The 17571-nt window shown below is 44.6% G+C and overlaps 1 long non-coding RNA gene across 1 annotated transcript in view; it reads left to right on the forward strand.

Moving 5' to 3' along the window:
* The first annotated feature begins 2872 nt into the window (after positions 1-2872).
* LOC138411383 (uncharacterized) overlaps positions 2873-17571 on the forward strand; it is a 39080-nt gene continuing 24381 nt past the window's right edge. The window contains exons 1-2 of the long non-coding RNA XR_011244022.1: positions 2873-3038; positions 4118-4225. This is a non-coding gene — a long non-coding RNA (uncharacterized lncRNA). The remainder of the gene's footprint in view (positions 3039-4117; positions 4226-17571) is intronic.

The following is a 17571-nucleotide window of genomic DNA, read 5'->3' on the forward strand; positions in this document are numbered from 1 at the left end:
CCTGAGCCATTTGTCACAGTAACAACATTTAACATGTTTCAAGCAGAAAGAGAAACTCCTCAACAAACAGGGAGGAGTCACTTTCATCAGCAGGTGAACCCACGTTTAAAAAACCTGCCGACTTTAAGAAGTTCTGTGCTGATCAGAAGGTTTGAATTCGTCTGATGAGGAGGTTCGTTATTAATATTGTAGATTTTTATTTTTTGTGTTTTGTTAAATCAAATAAATTCTGAGGGAGGAGGTGAAATCCTTTTCATTTAACGAGGATCATAATCTGGGGACTCGTGTGGGACCTCTCTCTTTGGAGGAGACGTCGGAGGACGAGCGGAGACCTGAGGTGTTGAGCAGTGACTGTGTTTGTGTTGATGGAGCTGAAGCTGCTGCTGCTCTTCACAATAAATCACTGAGGATCAGAGCGTCAGCAGAGTCCTCCTCCTCCTCCTCCTCCTCCTCCTCCTCCTCCATCTGTCCATCACATACCTGCCTCCCCTCTCTCCATCCTCTCATCCCTCTCTGCAGCAGGATGTGTGGGCAGCAGCATCACCGCTGTCGCTCTCCTTTTCACGCCACTCAATGGGAGCATGGCGCCCCCCAGAGGCCAATCCCTCCTCCTCCTCCTCCTCCTCCTCCTCCTCCTCCTCCAGCAGCAACGGGACACATCATGAATATTTCACCAGGTTTAACTCCACTTAAAATATGCATTCTAATTGGGCCTAAGTGCCACAGCTCCACTCGAGGAAGCTTTCCAGATTCTTTCCTCCCACTTTCCTCTGACTGACACGTTTCATACGCCTGATATATTTTCATAATGTTTCGTACTAATGTGTTTCTGCGTTTCGCTGGATTCGCTGAAGCTCCGTGCGTCTCAGAAGCCTCCTGGTTCTCAGCGGCGTTGTGTTGTGCAACGTGGAGGCGACAGGGGAGAGACGCTCACACCAGCTGGATCACAACACTGACACACTCACAGATGTGTGAGGCTCCATCACCAACGCTCGGAGGGAAATTACGTGTGTGTGTGTGTGTGTGTGTGTGTGTGTGTGTGTGTGTGTGTGTGTGTGTGTGTGTGTGTGTGTGTGTGTGTGCAGACAGGACTTTGTTAGTGGGTCACACTTCTGTTCACCTCTGGATTAAATGTCTGTTTTGTGAAGACTTCCACATCTGGATTTAAGTTTGACCAACATCTGGATTTAACATCTGAACTCTTGACCTGTTTCTGAATAACATTATTTTCTCCTCGTCTGTTTCTTCAGTCGTTTAAATATAAAACTGTTTCTCTGTTCAAGCAACTTTTCAAAATAAAAGCTATGTAATTCCTCTCCATATGAATTATTACAGCAACGGAACAAACGTTGTGCTTTTACTTTGAAAATAACTTGCTGGAGAGGAAGTGACTCTATGAATATTGTTACCTTTATGACTTTATTGACCCACAGAGATATTCAGGGGGGGGGGCACACTTTGCATGATATTCAGTGTCTCTTCACTGTTTATACTTCGGTCCATGAAATCAGCTCCAGTCAGTTTTCATGTAGCTGCAGCTCGGGGGGGGGGGGGGGTGTTTGTTTCCGCCGCTGCGTGGCCTGAGTAGGTGGCGGGTCGATGGCCACGCAGCGGTTCACAGGCAACGAGGCTCTCAGTGCTCGCACAAGGACACGATGTTCAGCCAGAGAACAAAACAAGTGACCCGGTGGTTTGCTGGAGCACCTGAACGAGGCAGAGCGGTCCAGCTTTAGTGCATTAGCAGGTGCATCCAGGCCTGCACGCTCTCGGACCACTCAGCTGACTCACAGCATATTGAGAACAAGCTGCGCCTGAATCCAGAGCGTCGGGTCAAGTCTGATCAGAATGAGTCTTTATTCTGGCAACAGCTCAGGGTTTTTATCCTCTGCTCGTTTCTGTGGATAGGAACTTAATTTAGTTCTATTCTAATAATAATTCTGTGGAAACTGTGGACCAGAAAATGAAGTGTCACCGAGCTCTACAGGACGTTACACAGCCCAATGAGTAGGAGGCGGCTTTTGTCTGACGCATTAAAAAACATCCTGCAGTTCTCAGGATGTTCACGAATAATCATCAAATCTGCACGAACCACGGGAGGAGCACACGAGCGGCCGACATACAGAGCGTCGCACAGACGCCGCAGAATGAGATCAGTTTCATTCAGAGGAAAATAGATTAGTGATGAAATACAACGGAGGATATAAAGTGAGGAGCACAGACACGACAGAGACGCAGACTCTGGTCGAACAAAACAGACTCTGCCTTGAGCCACAACTCGTCCTCAACCGACTGTAAACTACCGACATTAAGAGTCTTTCAGAAACACACGCGCTGCGAGCTGTGTTGGTTGTATATGAATCAACGTCCAGGTCGATACCGTAACTGTAGCCTTGGGGTGCAGAGATTTACAAATCCTTGGGCTGAGGTGAAAAATCGAATCTTGTATAAAAAAAGTGTTAGAAATCATTATTATTTCACTTGTGTCTTAAACAGACACGATAATCGGAGAGATTTTTAGACTAAAGGTCAGGAAAGTATCTGGAAGTATCTGGAAGTACGTCTGAGTGCTGACGTCATTTCAAACTGTGTCTGGTGAGAATCTGAATCATTCAACTTTTCTGGAATCAGAGGGAAAAAAATCTGACACCAAATTATTTTACAACTGGATTTTTATGAGAACGATAAAACTAGAAAAGATGTTGAAATAAATCCGACATATATTTCTCTGTGTACTGTTGATGTATATTCTGTGTACTGTTGATGTATTTTCTTTGTACTGTTGATGTATTTAGTATTTGCTCGTATATACTTTGACATATATTGTTTGCACTGCTCCTTTACTCAGTAACTTCCTGTCAGTGTCGCCCCCTGCTGGACGGAGGACAAACATGCAGAGAACAGCAGAGGTGGATTCTCAGGAAGGAGCCGAAGAGTTTGGAGGATTTTAAACTTCCTCCTGTTTTCTGGATGATTGAGTTGAAACTGTGTCTGTGTCTCTGGACTCTGACTCGTTGTTGACGCTCTGGAAAGATAATCTGGTGAGTTCATCGTGTCTGTTAAATTCAAATGACTCGTTTTTTAGGCTGATATTTGTCCCGGTAGCTAAACACAGACAGTGTGAGGACGTTTCATTGTGTGTTCATGTGGGTTTTGTGTTGTTTGTGTGAAGTGAACACAAGTTGGACCCACTGCACCGTCAAGTTTAGCTTCCAACAAAGTGTGGAGATGAGCGCCACCATTTTGTTTGTCAGTTAAACATCACCTCACTTAACTCGTCTTTATCTGACTGTGACTTTTCCCTTGTTTCCATTCAGAGACTTTTGGGATGTGACTGAAGGATTAAAATACTTCAATATTTAATCTTAGTGTGAAATTTGACTGTGAAGATTTTATTTCAAGATTTAACTTCATTCTTAACCTTTCGAGTCTGAACGTTAAAAGAATGGATGGAAACGATTTCCTCAGTGTCACTGGATTTTCATGCAGATTTAAAGAAAATATACAAACGTTAACAAAACTGTGAAGTGAACTTTTCACTGAGAAGTAAAAAACTGTTTCCCTCAGGATTTGCTTTGATTATCATTTTTTAAATATGTATTTATTTCTATCGAGACATTCGTTTACTGAGACGTCTACTGGACATTTTCTGTGTTGAGCTTCAGTGTTTGTTTGTAAATGAACAGATTCAGTGACGCTCCTTAAATAAAACTGAATACTTGTGTTTATCCACTATTTCATGTCACAATGGCTGCTGGGAAATAAAACATCAACAACTATTCGAATTAAATTGTCATCATTAGCAACGTGACACGTATGTAACCATGTCCATTCATTGTGTGAGAGGAAGTTTCACATGTAATTGATCTGCTTGTTTAAATCTTTGTTTATCAAGTTGTTGTTGTTGTCGTCTGCTCACAAAACTAAAACCTTCACTCAGGAGCTTCTGTCTTTAAACTGAGAAGAAATAATAATGTGAATGATTATCCACATTAACTGATCATGAGTTCATCAACTCTCTGAGTTGTTGTTCTGACTTGAGCTAACGTCCACATGAGCTTTCTTATTTTTCAAGATATTTGTATGTGATTGTTTGAACCTTGTGTTTATATGTTTTTAGATTTTCACCTGTGAAGATGGAGAGATGAGAGAAGATGTCATCGTTTGCTTCAGTAGATCTGAGCGACGCTTTAAGGACGAGGACTCTGATGGAAACCTCTGCATCATGGTAGGACTCTGTGTTTTTAGTAAACAACAGGACGGAGTGCAGTGAAATGTGAGTTTACTGAGACGTGTTCACATTCAGTCCACTGAAGAGAAGGATCTAAATGTGATCTGATTTAATATAATTGAGATAAAATAAGAACCGAGAACTGAATCAACCCTGAATTAGAATTTAAAGGACACATTCCCTGGAACGTATACGAGAAGGATGTCCACATACTTCAGGCCACATCCTGTCGCTGTGTGTTTTTGACAAACTTAATGTTCGATGAAGTTCAGCCTCGTTCAGTTTGTGTCCTCGTCTTCAGACCTGCGGGGAAAGTTTGGAGATTTGTGTCCAGACAGAGACAGGAAGTGATCATGTGATCATGTTTACATCACCTGACACCGTCGTCACCACAAACTGTCTTCACGTCTTCGTCTGTGTCTTCTAGGTGTGTGTCAGCACTTTGTCTCCAGAGACATTTGTTTGTGTTTCTTCATGTTTGTGTCACGTGTTAGAAGCTCATCACCCCCCCACTCCCTCAGTGGACCAGTGGAGGACGCTCTGCTGTGTCCTCACTTCTCCTGGACTTTAAACTGGAGTGAAGGAGGAGACAGACAAACTGAGTCTCACTGTCCTCCAGAGAAGATCCAGAGACCTGAGGAGCTCAGTCTGAAGCAGCACACACACACACACTCACACACACACACACACACACACACACACACACACACACACACACTCCACAAAGATTCAGACTCGCTGCTGGTTTCGTTCTCGTTTGTCGCCGTAGTGACCGAGCTGCTTTGATCCTTCTCGCCACTACATCTCTCTCTCTCTCTCTGTGTCTCTCTCTCTCTCTCTCTCTGTCTCTCTCTCTCTCTCTCACTCTCTCTCTGTCTCTCTCTCTGTCTCTCTCTCTCTCTCTCTCTGTCTCTCACTCTCTCTCGCTCTCTGTTCTGAAACATAATGGACTGAGGCAGACACAGCGCTTTGTTGCCATGGCGATGGCAAAGGAACTAATAACCTGGTGGAGAGCAGATAAGGCTGTGAGCAGTGAGGAGGGGGAGGGGGGCGGGGGGCGGGGGGGCAGTAGTATTATTATTGTAAGTATGACCATTATTACTGTGAGTACCAGGTGTACTCAACCACTTCACACTCATATTTCAACATATGAAAATCAAACGCACCTGAAATACAGGGACTCATACAAATGTCCAGCTGATTCCACACACACTGACTCACACTGACTCACACTGACTCACACTGACTCACACTGACTCACACTGACTCACACTGACTCACACTGACTCACACTGACACACACTGACTCACACTGACTCACACTGACTCACACTGACTCACACTGACTCACACTGACTCACACTGACTCACACTGACACACACTGACACACACTGACTCACACTGACCCTGCGGCCTCTTAGGGGGCGTGTCAGATTAGCTGCCAGGTGTACATTGTGTGTCACATGATGCATCAGCAGGGGCGGAGCTCCACTGACTTTTTGCGACACAATAAAGCAACATTTCTCTGATATTTCTGAATTTATTTGAAGACACAGTTTTCTTCCTGTTTGAATTGTCGATCGGTAAAGACGGAGATTGTTTTATTCTGCAGTGAATCTGTTCTCTACTCGTAATGTTGATTCAGGTTGTAACTGTAGAATCCAATGTTGGATCAAATGTGTCTCTCACACACACAGACACAGACACACACACAGACACACACACAGACACACACACAGACACACACAGGGTCCAGAAGATGTTCTGTGTGTTGGTCTGCAGAGGAGGTGCAGAGGAGGTGCAGAGGAGGTGCAGAGGAGGTGCAGAGGAGGTGCTGAGGATGGATGTATCTCGAGGTGTTTTCCTCCTGCTCTTCATTTGAAGTCGATATTGTCGGAGCTCTTTCTCCTGCTTTGATCTGCGCCCGCCACGCTGTCGAACACATGCTGGAGTTTGTGTTTGTGCTCAGCAGGTTTACAGACTCTGTTAGAATCCTTCTCCACACACACACACACACACACACACACACACACACACACACACACACACACACACACACACACACACACGCACACACATTTATTTATTTCATGTCTTTAGATTTTTGATTCAGAGACGTATCGACTTCACTTGTTTTGCTGCGTGAAACTTCACTGTAAAGCTGTTGTGACGAGTTTTCTGATTAACGTGACCGCTGGAGTCTTTTGGTTTTCCTCTGGGTTGTGTGCAGCCAACATTTCATTCCAGGTAACTTTATCTCACCTGTGGGATTCGATCTTGGAGGTTTCCGGTATCAGAACAACCCAGTAAATCTACGATAATCTGGAATTATCTGGGAGCTGGTTTTTGTTTCCTTTTTCAAAAACACAATATCGGTTAAACCCTCTTTACAGGAGCTGCAATCACAAACCACAGACGTTCAAACCTCCTTCACAAAACCGTCAGCTAGCGGAACAGACAAACAAATAGTTTCTCAGGACTCCATCACCTCCAGGATGAAGGCTCAGAGATAATCCGTCACAGTGAACATCGTATTTCTCTTATTCGCTCTCGGTGTCACTGTGCACTGTGGACTGGGTAATGAAGAAAATTCTTGAAAACAGTGAAAGCGAGAGGGAAATGTCAAATATTTCAGATATGTGAAGAATCAGTGGGACAGTGGAGTCTGTTTCTGACCTCGGAGATGTGAGATGAACGTTCCTGCCAAACCGTTGATGTCACGACCCGTAATCGTCCAATCTGCAGAGCGCCGCGCTGTGTGTTGTTGCTGTGGGTTGGAGGTCGACTGTGTGAGTAATCTAGCGCTGCACAGAGCGGCGGGCCGATGGCTGATATCCAGACGCTTCCCGCTCACAACAAACACACAAAGACCTTTCCCTTTTAGAAATATGTAAAGTGATGGCAGCTCCAAATACAACATGTTCCTCCCAAAGCAAAAGTAAAACCCTTGTGACGCTGCCAGCACCTGTTCACACTGAATTCACTGTGTAGAACAATGTAAACATCACATGCTCAGTGTATCTGGAACCACTTCACCTTACTGCCCCTGTTGTAACGAGCCCAGTTCACCTCCAGTGTTTGATCATTATATATATAATTATATATATATAGACTCACAGGTTCCCTGCGTGAGGCGGGTGACGTTTGGTTCTGAGCTGCTGAAGGTCGGACTGTTTACTGGAGGACGGACGCATCCAGCTTTGTCCCAGTTTGTCTGATGACCAGTCGGACCTGACTCTCTGATAACACTGATTAAAAATATGCAGCGGAGCAAATCCCCCTCCGCCTCAGCATTTCCTTCTCTTTTCAGTAACAGGGTAACAGCAGCTCTCCTCCTCCTCCTCCTCCTCCTCCTCCTCCTCCTCTCTCTGAAATCACTCTGGAAATCTCTGAAATATTTAACACACATTACTATAAATAAAAAAAAAAAGGTGCATTTATTTCAGTACGTGTTGGAGCCAGGAAGTAATGAAAAGATTCCCTGACTTTGGCATTTGAGACAATGCATGAGAAGCCAAAGAGCAGGGAGAAAGATGGGAGCTCTCAGCGCTGCTATTTGTTCACGGTATCAAAGAGCGGCAGACAGCTTTTCCATTTCCTTTCTCTTTCTGCTCTCATTTAGCCGCGTCTAAAATGAGGTTGGTACTTACACATGTAACCATCCAAATTCAATTTTGTGTGGGTATTTCTAATGTAGTGCATACATTAAAAAATGTATTTGCACATAGTGGAGCGGAGCTGAAGAGCTTGAAAAGAGAAACTCCTCCAGTCGAGCTTATTACCCTCACGCCTGGACTCAGGCAGGGAGCAATTAATCATATTTTTGCTTTGGGTTAGAATACTGATTTCCATCTCTGCACACAGGAAATGTAATATTTTCGGAGTTGGAAATTCATCCGGCACTAGGTATAGTTTTGCTCTGAGGCTTTTCTGCTCCCTGCCGAGCCGAGTGCCATAAAATAATGTGAGAGGAGCTGGAAGACAGAACGGCTGTTGCTCAGCTGGACGCTGAAAATGAACTCCCCCGTCTATGTGTCCCTCTGTCTGTCTGTCCTCCCGTCTGCGTCTCTGGATGTTGGGTTTTATGATTGGGTTTTCGTGAGGTTGTGGTATTTTGTGAGTCGGCCTCATTGTGTGGCTGGTGTCCGTGTCCTTGATGGCCTCTGTGCTCTGATGGTGTTTACAGGGATCTGGAAAGAAATGGAAAAACATGTTTCCATTTCCAAATGTTTCCAAGTTCAGATTGTAAAACTGAGGCTTTGATGAATGAAACAAGCACCGGTGAAATATTCGGATTTATTTTTCCCTGAGTAATTTGTTAGTTCTGATTGCATAATAATAAATTATGGTCGAGTGTTGTCAGAGAGCAGGTGTCCACGAGGAAGGCTCGACTCTGCTGCAGCTGCGGTGAGAACCTTGTGTCGGAGCAGAGTCGTCCCGTGTGTGTCGACACGAGATGTTCTCAACGACACTGAGTGCAGGTCACATGATCCCGGCAGCAAACAAAGCTCAACTCAGTGTGTGTGTCGCCGCACGTGCAGCCTGAAGCTAACAGCCTGAAGCTAACAGCCTTGACGTGTGAGTGACTGTGTGACGATTATTAGATGCTCAGTGATTTGTTGTGACCTCTGAACTTTCAGTTGTTCTCAACAGCGGACATTTCATTGGCACAGTAATGAGAGAGTGATTTTAAAGGTGGTTGCAGGAACAGTGTGGCTCTTTGTAAAAACTCATTTTCGTCACCTTCGGCTTCGAGTTCTTTTGAGTTGTTTGGAAACACAGTAGATCCTCAGTGTGTATTGTGTCAATACATGCATGTGAAGAGTTGTGTGATTGTTCTTTCCCTGTTTCAATGTGACAATGAACAATACAACAGGTTCCACGTCTGCTGCAAAGACAAGAGAAGTCAAATCATATAAAACAACAAGATCTCTTTTAATCATGTCAAAGGAAAGAATGGATGAAAAGATGAAATGAAAAATTCTGTGCAAGAGAAAAACCGTAAAAGAAGATGAGTTAAAAAGTAATAAGATATAAAATAACCATGAACAAAAATGTGTGTGTGTGTGTGTGTGTGTGTGTGTGTGTGTGTGTGTGTGTGTGTGTGTGTGTGTGTGTGTTGTTTGTCAGCGCTGCTGCTTTTAATTACCTTTTTTAATCCACACTTTGATAATCGAGGTTTTGAAATGTTGAAAACCTTGAAAAGATTCCAGCGATGATGAATTGCCTTTTTATTTCAAACTCCTCCCATTAGAAGTTTATTAAAATTCTAGTTGTGGATAATAAAAGCTTTCTCGCCATTAGTGGGATGTTTGACGCTCTTTCAGCAGCCGGGTGATTGGGTGGCGTTGCCCTTGGTTCTCAGCTGAGTGTTCACAGAAAAGAACCTGCGCTCCGTCTAAAAAAGGGAATGAAAACACACAAAGGCAGGTTTTTATTTCGATGTTTATCACCTTGAGTCTGGATCGGGGGGGGGGGGTGAAAACATATAAAGCATCAGAAGAGAAAACACACACACGCTCGTCTCAGGTGGTTTTCTATGAGGTGAAAAGCTCAGTCGTCGTTGTTTCACTGTGGATTCACACACATGATCATTTTCTCACTGCAGAAACACATCACAGAGAAAATAGCTGCTCTATTCCTCCTTTCAGCAAAACAACTTTCTTTTGCAAATCTGAGGTGTTCGCGTTCAATTTCAAGTTTATTTGGACAGATTTGCACAAATGCAGTTTTTAAAATGAGTCACAAGACTTTTACCCAAACACATGATGACAAACACATCCAGGCTCAGATCACATCAGTCTGACGGATGCAGTTTCATCATTTAGTCTCAAAAAAATACAGAATTCAAACGTGCACATGTTTAGAACAGTGTTGATATTTTCATCTCTGCTGCTGAGAAAGATAATGAACCTGTGTCCGTCCACACAAATATGTAGAAATCTAATTTAATCTAACCCTTCATTATTATAGCACGTTAGTTATGGTTGTACACTCGTTAATACATTTTTGTTTTATAAAAACATCTCTGTTGCTACGGTTACGCCTGCGTCCACACTAGTCTTTTTCAAACTCAGACCAAAATATAACTTTGTTGACGACACCTCTGACCAAAGTGTTTCCAGTGAAAGTGGAGAGCGAGAGCGAGATATGCTTTTTATTCCCCTCGCAGGTAACTGCAGCTGAAACCTGAAGTTCTTACCGTCTGCTTGGATGGAACATTTGTTTTGGATGCTACTTGGCAGATAGCGCTGCAGTTAGCCAACGCTAACCTTGGTGGTGTGCTTCTTTACTGAAACCTTTTTATCCCGAAAAATCTTATTCTGAAAAGGTTGCTTTTAAGTAGGGCTGCAGGATATTAGTTTGCGATAACATGCGATATACTGTTGAATGTTACCATGACGAGCCGCCAAAAGTCAGGGTGAGCAATCGTTGGTTGAATATGTCTCGATACGTCTGTAGAGATTAAGCGTAGTTTGAGCTGTAGCTGACCAAACGCAGAGCAGCCAGACCGTTACGAGCTTCATACACCAGGAGTCACAACCATAAAGTCAGTGAAGGTTCTGAGAGCAGGAGCGATGTGGACCAGGTTTCCTGTTCACCTGACAGCAGCAGTTTGCCTCAGAGCTGGGGGGGGGGGGGGTAGCGTCACATCCACTGATCATCGTGTCGGAGCTCTGCTGCCAATTCAGAACCCAAAAAACTGTCAGATGTGCCAATTAAAGCTGCCGTCTCCTTCCCCTGCTGTCTAGTCAAAGATGTGTTCTACCTCAAAGAGAAACCTGCGTTATTCATTTATTCACATTTCAGGCTAACACCTGGAACCACATACGGATTAACAGAAAACATCCCAAACCTCAGAGGTGGAGAGACAGGCTGTGATTCCTCTTTCAAACTTCATAAAGAAACTCTGTCTTCATTCATTACGCACCTTTATTTCCTGTGCGGGATCAAAACGTTCTATTATTTTCTTTCCCGTCTCATCAGACTTCTGATCAAACTTCTAACCGTCTGATCAAAAGTGCTTTTGAGACGTCTTGCGATGTTTTGATGATCTCATATTAAGAATTCCTTTCAAGAATGTTTTTATGAAATCATTTCCTGACTTTGTATCCTGAGGGAATCAGAGAACAATAGTAACATGACTTCCCAGCAGCCTCTCTGACTGGTGCGTGTAGAGCTGCAGGCGGTATCACCAGAGAGGACCGACAATCACAGTGTGGAGAACACAGCTGAAGTAGAGTCAAGTAGAGAACACGATCTGGTTGTGATTGTGGCCGAGCTCCATCGTCTGGTCGATTAAACAACGAGAGAAGAACGTGTGTCGGCCAGAAGCTCAGGATGAATCCTTTCAAACTGTTTACAGTCCCAGTTTGTTTGAGCTGTGACCTGTACAGTAACTCTGTGATCACTCATTATGTTCAACACTCAGCTGTTCTCCTCTCGCTGCCGTGTCTCCGACACGAGGACGCTCTCCCTCCATAATATCATCATGGCTGATAATTGCCTCTCATTACCTCGGCGTTTATCTGTCTCCTGTCTCCTTATAGGGGATAAAAATCAATCAACGGCCGCTCGTCTTTTAGCGTCTCTGCTGCTGCAGTCACAGAGAAAATGGCGAGTAGCGGTGGTGGTGGGGGGGGGGGTGGGGGGTGGGCTGGGAAGTGGATTAGGGCCGCCGCCCAGAGCTGCTGTGATGACACCATACAATACTAATGGGCTTCTTCACGCCGCGCTCACCTAATCACCCATATCAAACCCTCTCACAGAAGAGCCAGAGCCTCTTATTTATTTGATTTCTCTCACATTAAATTATATAGGATTTAGAAAAGGGATTAAATTTTTACACTTGTAAGAAGCCTGAGCCACTTAATTAAGGCTGGAAATAATACAGCAATTATTTTTTGCCGAGGTTGAGAATGGGATTTTTATGGCCTCAGAGTATTTAGTTAATTATAATGTTGCAGCCTGACTGTTAAATTCAGAAACTCAGAAACTTTCCAGCGTTTTTTTTTCAATCCGCTGTGACTGTGAGGCCATTGTTATGCAGAGTTGTTTATCAGTGCTGCTGCTATCAGTAACACAGCTCATCATTCAACGCCATATTGTTCCAACAAACAATGCATCTGTGTTTGCACTGTGCGCTACAGAAATCTGATTTACTGATCAATGGGCTCGACGGTTTTGTCTTCCACACAATGAGCCGTGATGAGACCCTGACAAGCTGTAGGTGGAACAATGGCAGCCAGGAATTTTCTACTATACCTGTGTTTTTTTTTGTCTCATCTGCAAAAATAAAACTGTTTCTTCTCAGAGCTTGAAACACAGCAGATCTATTCAGTTCTTCTCTGCAGGATGCAGAGCTGAAGAAGTGTCTCTGAGTCAACTTCATGTTTACTGCATTATTAGTTTTTACTTCACATTCACTGAATAAACGCAGTCGGAGGCGTCATTCAGACAAGAGAGAACCAACGCTGATCTGGTGCAGCAGCAGCTCGAAGACATTCCTGTGACTCTGTACGCCCACTTTCACCTGCGACCTGCAGCCGTTGGACGGTACTAGCTGCCAATCACACTGTGGTATCCACCCCCGTAATACATACCTCACGGTACAGTGCCTCATGGTGTATTTGACTCTGAATGGATCATAATTCTAAATCACGATGACTCATATCAAGATGCTGATCCAGCCGATCGTTGGTGAATAAATCTGAGAAAAGCAGCAGAATGGTTCAATGAGCAGCTGAAGGGGGGGGGGGCACTTATAACAGGAGGGTAGATGTGGACTGTGAAGGTTGTGGAGCAGTGGTTGTATGATAATTCCTCTGCAGTGGTTGTGGAGTGAAAGCAGCTCCATTAGTGTCTCAGATGCTTTTCAGCCTCAGTGCTACTTTGCATTAGAAGCATTTCAGAGCAGAACCGTCACTGCAGCGTTTACCTGTGGGTGGAAGAAGTGAAGGAGCCGTTAACATGACTTCACTCTCCTCAGCCCAGCTGCTCCTGTGGAGCGGCTCAGATCCGACTGTGAGGACCTGAGTGAAACACAGAGGGTCAGCTGAGCTAAGCAGTAACAGATTCACATGGAAGTAACCTGGACTCCATCTTGTTGATGAGTTGGGTTCAGACAAAAAGTGTCGTTCAGGCTCACGTCAGGTTTAGTCACATTGCTGATATTTAGATTTTTACACTGAACGTGCCTGAAATCAGGAAAAGCATCGGGCTTGGACACAAGAGACAGAATGTCAGCTTTGGGTTCAACATTAGCTTCGGGCTCGGACGGACGTTCACGGACTGTAGTTCATACTAACAGTGAGCTGGTGTTGGAGCCTCAGCTAAGGCCGAGCGATCCTGAACACGATTGTCTAGTTTGAAAAATAAAGTAGTTTGAAGGATTCTTCTCAAGTTTGGGTGAAAGTGTTTGAGTGAAATTAATATTTGAATATATGTAAAGAAGAGTAGTTCTCTCTGGATGGTCACATGATGGACGTGATCATAAACAAAGAGGACAGATGCTAATTTAACCTCAGTTAAATCCCGTGTTTCAGTACCATGGACAGTGACGTCGACATAGAATTCAAATGTCACATGAGCTGAAGGATATTTTCTTTCTACGTTTATAAAAACCTCTGTTCGCCCATCGACCGACCAACAACCACCACACAACTACTACTGTGTCGATAGTAACAGCGTATGTTAGTGCAGTGCGACTAACGGTGAGCTGCTGCAGTGGAATCCCACAGATTGATGTCGTGATCTAAGTGTGACAGTGTTGATGTCACAAACTACACAACAAACTTTCTGTTCGTTGAATCTTTGGTACCAACTGTTTGCGTAGAGCGAAAAATAAGCAACAAACAAACCAACACAACTTGTTTCCATCACTGGCTCGAACACAAACTGTTGATATGTACACAGTGATGTCAATCAATCAATCAATCACATCTTATTTGTAAAGCTCATCTTCACAAATCTCAGTTTGTCTCGTGGATCCCAACAAAGTGCAACATCCTCGGATGCACCACCTCACGTAAAGACGGAGGTCGGCAGCTGAGGAGCCGGCTCGTCGTGTGTGAGGTGTCTCTGATCCAGGATGTAAACACAAAGTCTGAGATCTGGTCGTGTGTGTCCGTCCCAGGAATGTTGATTCAGTGTCTTTCTTCACTGGGTCAAAAGTCTTCTGTGTTTGAGTCCCGTGAGACTTGCTTTTCTTCATGGAGAGGCGATGTTTGTGTTGGATACACTAAAGAAAAGCTCTGAGATGATTGACAGCTGAGAAAGGAAAGGAGGATAAAATCCCTGAGGTGCTTCACACTCCGACAACTTCTCTCTTCTAACTTTTCCTGTGTTTTCTAACAAATTAAAGCCGTTCATCGTTGCAGAGAAACAGGAAAAGGAACAAGGTGCGTTTGTTTGAGAGAAGTGAGAATCTGGATCCACGGAGCGTCCACCCGTCCGTTCTCGGTCATGCCTGTCACGCAGCAGCTGGAGCATCACTCTCCGTCTCGTTTGTCTCGGTGACGTCCGGCTCTGGATGGATGGAGCTCTGCGCTCAGGAGGGGCCGTCGACTCCGCTGAAAAGTTTCCTTCGTTAGTCACAGTTGGTTTTATTTTCCCACGATGGGAGGAGGTGTGATCAAGGGGGGGGGGGGGTATATTAATGATAGAGCCTCAGCTTCCTCCTACGTGAGGCGTTCAGGTGCTTTGACAGGTTGAATGGAACTGATCATTTGTCTCTGAAGACGTCCTATTCTTTGACAGTCAGAGGATTCCTCCCAGAAAGAAAGTGTTGGATAAACACTCATCTGTTCGAGGCTCAGTGGAAAAACAAAAGTGAAACTGACTAATAACGCTGGATATTACCCATGATCCTCTGCTTCCTGCACCAGAAGAGCTGCTGCTGTAACAAATCCACCGAACTGTTCCGAGTTCTTCATGTTTTAAAGTTTCTGCTGAACACTGGAGATAAACTCTGGTTGTTAAGAACTGATCTCAGTTCAGCTTCACTCTTCCACTGGAGCTGATGGAGACTCTCAGTCACTTGTTCTCTCAGGAGATGAACCCACTCAGCAGAGAGAGAGAACAGACTCAGGGAGCGAAGGAGGAAACGTTCTGCTGAAGATTTAAATGTCGGAGTGACATTATGAAAGTAACGTGGTCAATGCGAGACGTTAATTAATTGAACTTCTGTTATTAGAGTCATTACTGAACTTTACTGAACTTAACTCAGAACCCAGAAGTGTGGACTGTTTTTCCTCCGCGTCGTGTTGTTCCACCTGCAGCAGCTCAGTGAGTCTCTGCTCGCTCGCAGTTTAAAGAATCACAGAAAAGGTCACGAGTCGGACGATTGGCAGCTGGTATTTGCGGTGCAGTCAGCCTCCGACCCGTCGGCGCAGGCCCGCCGCGTTCCTGCGAGCCGCCGCCATGACACGAACAAGCGATGGCTGCTGTATGGAGCGTTCTGCTGCCTGACAGACGGCGCTGAGGGTTTTGAGGACCGTGTCATTTTACATGAAACGGCTCCTCCACCTCTTCCTCGTCTCAGCAGAGGTTTGAATCTCGGATCAGATCGAGCTGCACACAGAGCAGCCAGGGGAGAATTTTCCATTACAGCCTCAATGGCCAACAGTTACAGGCAGTCAAAGAGCATTATGGGAAATAATGGGTCCATTGATTAGCTTCCTGTGAGTTTCGGCTTTGTAATCTTACTTCTCATTTTCACAGTTTTTAAAGGTGGTTTTGTTATTTTAACATATTTCGTTGTTACAGGAAATTGGCCATTTCCCCAAAGTACAGCTGAAGAAATAATAGATTGAAGGTCCAGGTCCAGAGGAAGTGTCATTTGCTCCTGAAATTGTCTGTGGCCTGATTTTCAAAGTCTTATAAGTGGCAGGAAAAACACGTCTTCTAGCATTTTCCACATTGAGAACTTCAAGACGACCTCCTGGATTCTAATTTCTCCTGCCACAGTTTTCATAATAACCTGAAAATCTCTTCACACCTCTCATAATAACATTGGAGTTAAGTATTGTTTTCTGTTTCTGTATAGCTTTGTGCTACCGTTCGTAAAGTTGTTACCATCCACGCAGGCAGAACTCGTTCTCTCTCTTTCACTGTTTCGTCGGTGACTTTGAATCTGTTGTCAGGAGCGGGTGTTCCCTCGGCTCCCGCACAGATTTAATGAACATGTGGGAAACACACATCTTTAACAGTCGTGTCACAGTCAGATGGTGAATAACTTGGTGCTCAACATAAAACATGTTAGGGGACTGATATCGAACTGAATTTGAGAGATCCAATGATTTAGTTATTTCCTGTTTTATTATTCTTCTGCTCCAGCAGCACTGAGAGGTTTTTGGGTTGTGAACATTGTTGTAAATGTATTATTTGGATCCAAGTATGAACTTGTTAGATTTTGGTGGTCAAAGGTGGCGCTGGCCTCACAGATCAGTTCTCTGTCAATTCTGCCTTTAGATAATTTCTCCAAATTATGACCAGTCGAATCAAAGACACAAAAGATTTTAAAGGTCAGAGGTCAGACTGGAAATGAACCTCCCATGTGTCTCCTTGTGTTTCTATTTCCTGCTCTAATGTTCGTCTGTTCATCTCTGAGTCGTTTGATTTCTAATCTTCCCTCGTCGTCCAGTGTGAACACCTGTAAACCTGGTTTCCTGTTGAGATCGTCTTCTGTGCACTTTGGTTTCTGTCTTCATTCAGTCCTGATGCAGCTAAACACACCCTGCACACGTTTCTTTCCTCCTCCTTCCTTCTCTTCCTTCTCTGCCTGTGAAATGTCATCCCTCCATCGCCGCCGGTGTCAGAGACGCGGTATCAGCAGCGACTGCTCACCGGCGCTCTGCTCTGCTGTCACATTGAGAGCGGGAGCGGAGCAGCATGCTTTCAGTGCTGCCTGTAAAACTCAATCAAACCACCCGCCAGCTCTGAAGAGGCAGAGAGTCAGAGGTGGTGGGGGGGTGGAGGGAGGAGATGGGGAAGGGATGGGGGGGGAGTCATTGTATAAAGAGCAAGTCAAACGAAAAGCAGCATGGCAGCTGGCAACTGCCCTTTTAACATCAACACGTCCTGCAGTAAATAAAAAGAGACAATTGTTTGGTCACATTGTGATGGCACTCACACACACACACACACACACACACACACACAGTTGCAGTGTGTGTGTTAAATGGTTATTTGCTGTAGCTGCCTGAGCCAATAGGATTTAACCAGCCGTGGTGGTGTGGACACACACTGAGGTTTCGACCGCGATTATACCGAGAGCTCAGAGCTGAGCCCAGGGATTACCTGTGTGTGTGTGTGTGTGTGTGTGTGTGTGTGTGTGTGTGTG

Source organism: Paralichthys olivaceus, chromosome 9, assembly GCF_024713975.1.
Source record: "Paralichthys olivaceus isolate ysfri-2021 chromosome 9, ASM2471397v2, whole genome shotgun sequence".
In the NCBI taxonomy this organism is placed as follows: Eukaryota; Metazoa; Chordata; class Actinopteri; order Pleuronectiformes; family Paralichthyidae; genus Paralichthys; species Paralichthys olivaceus.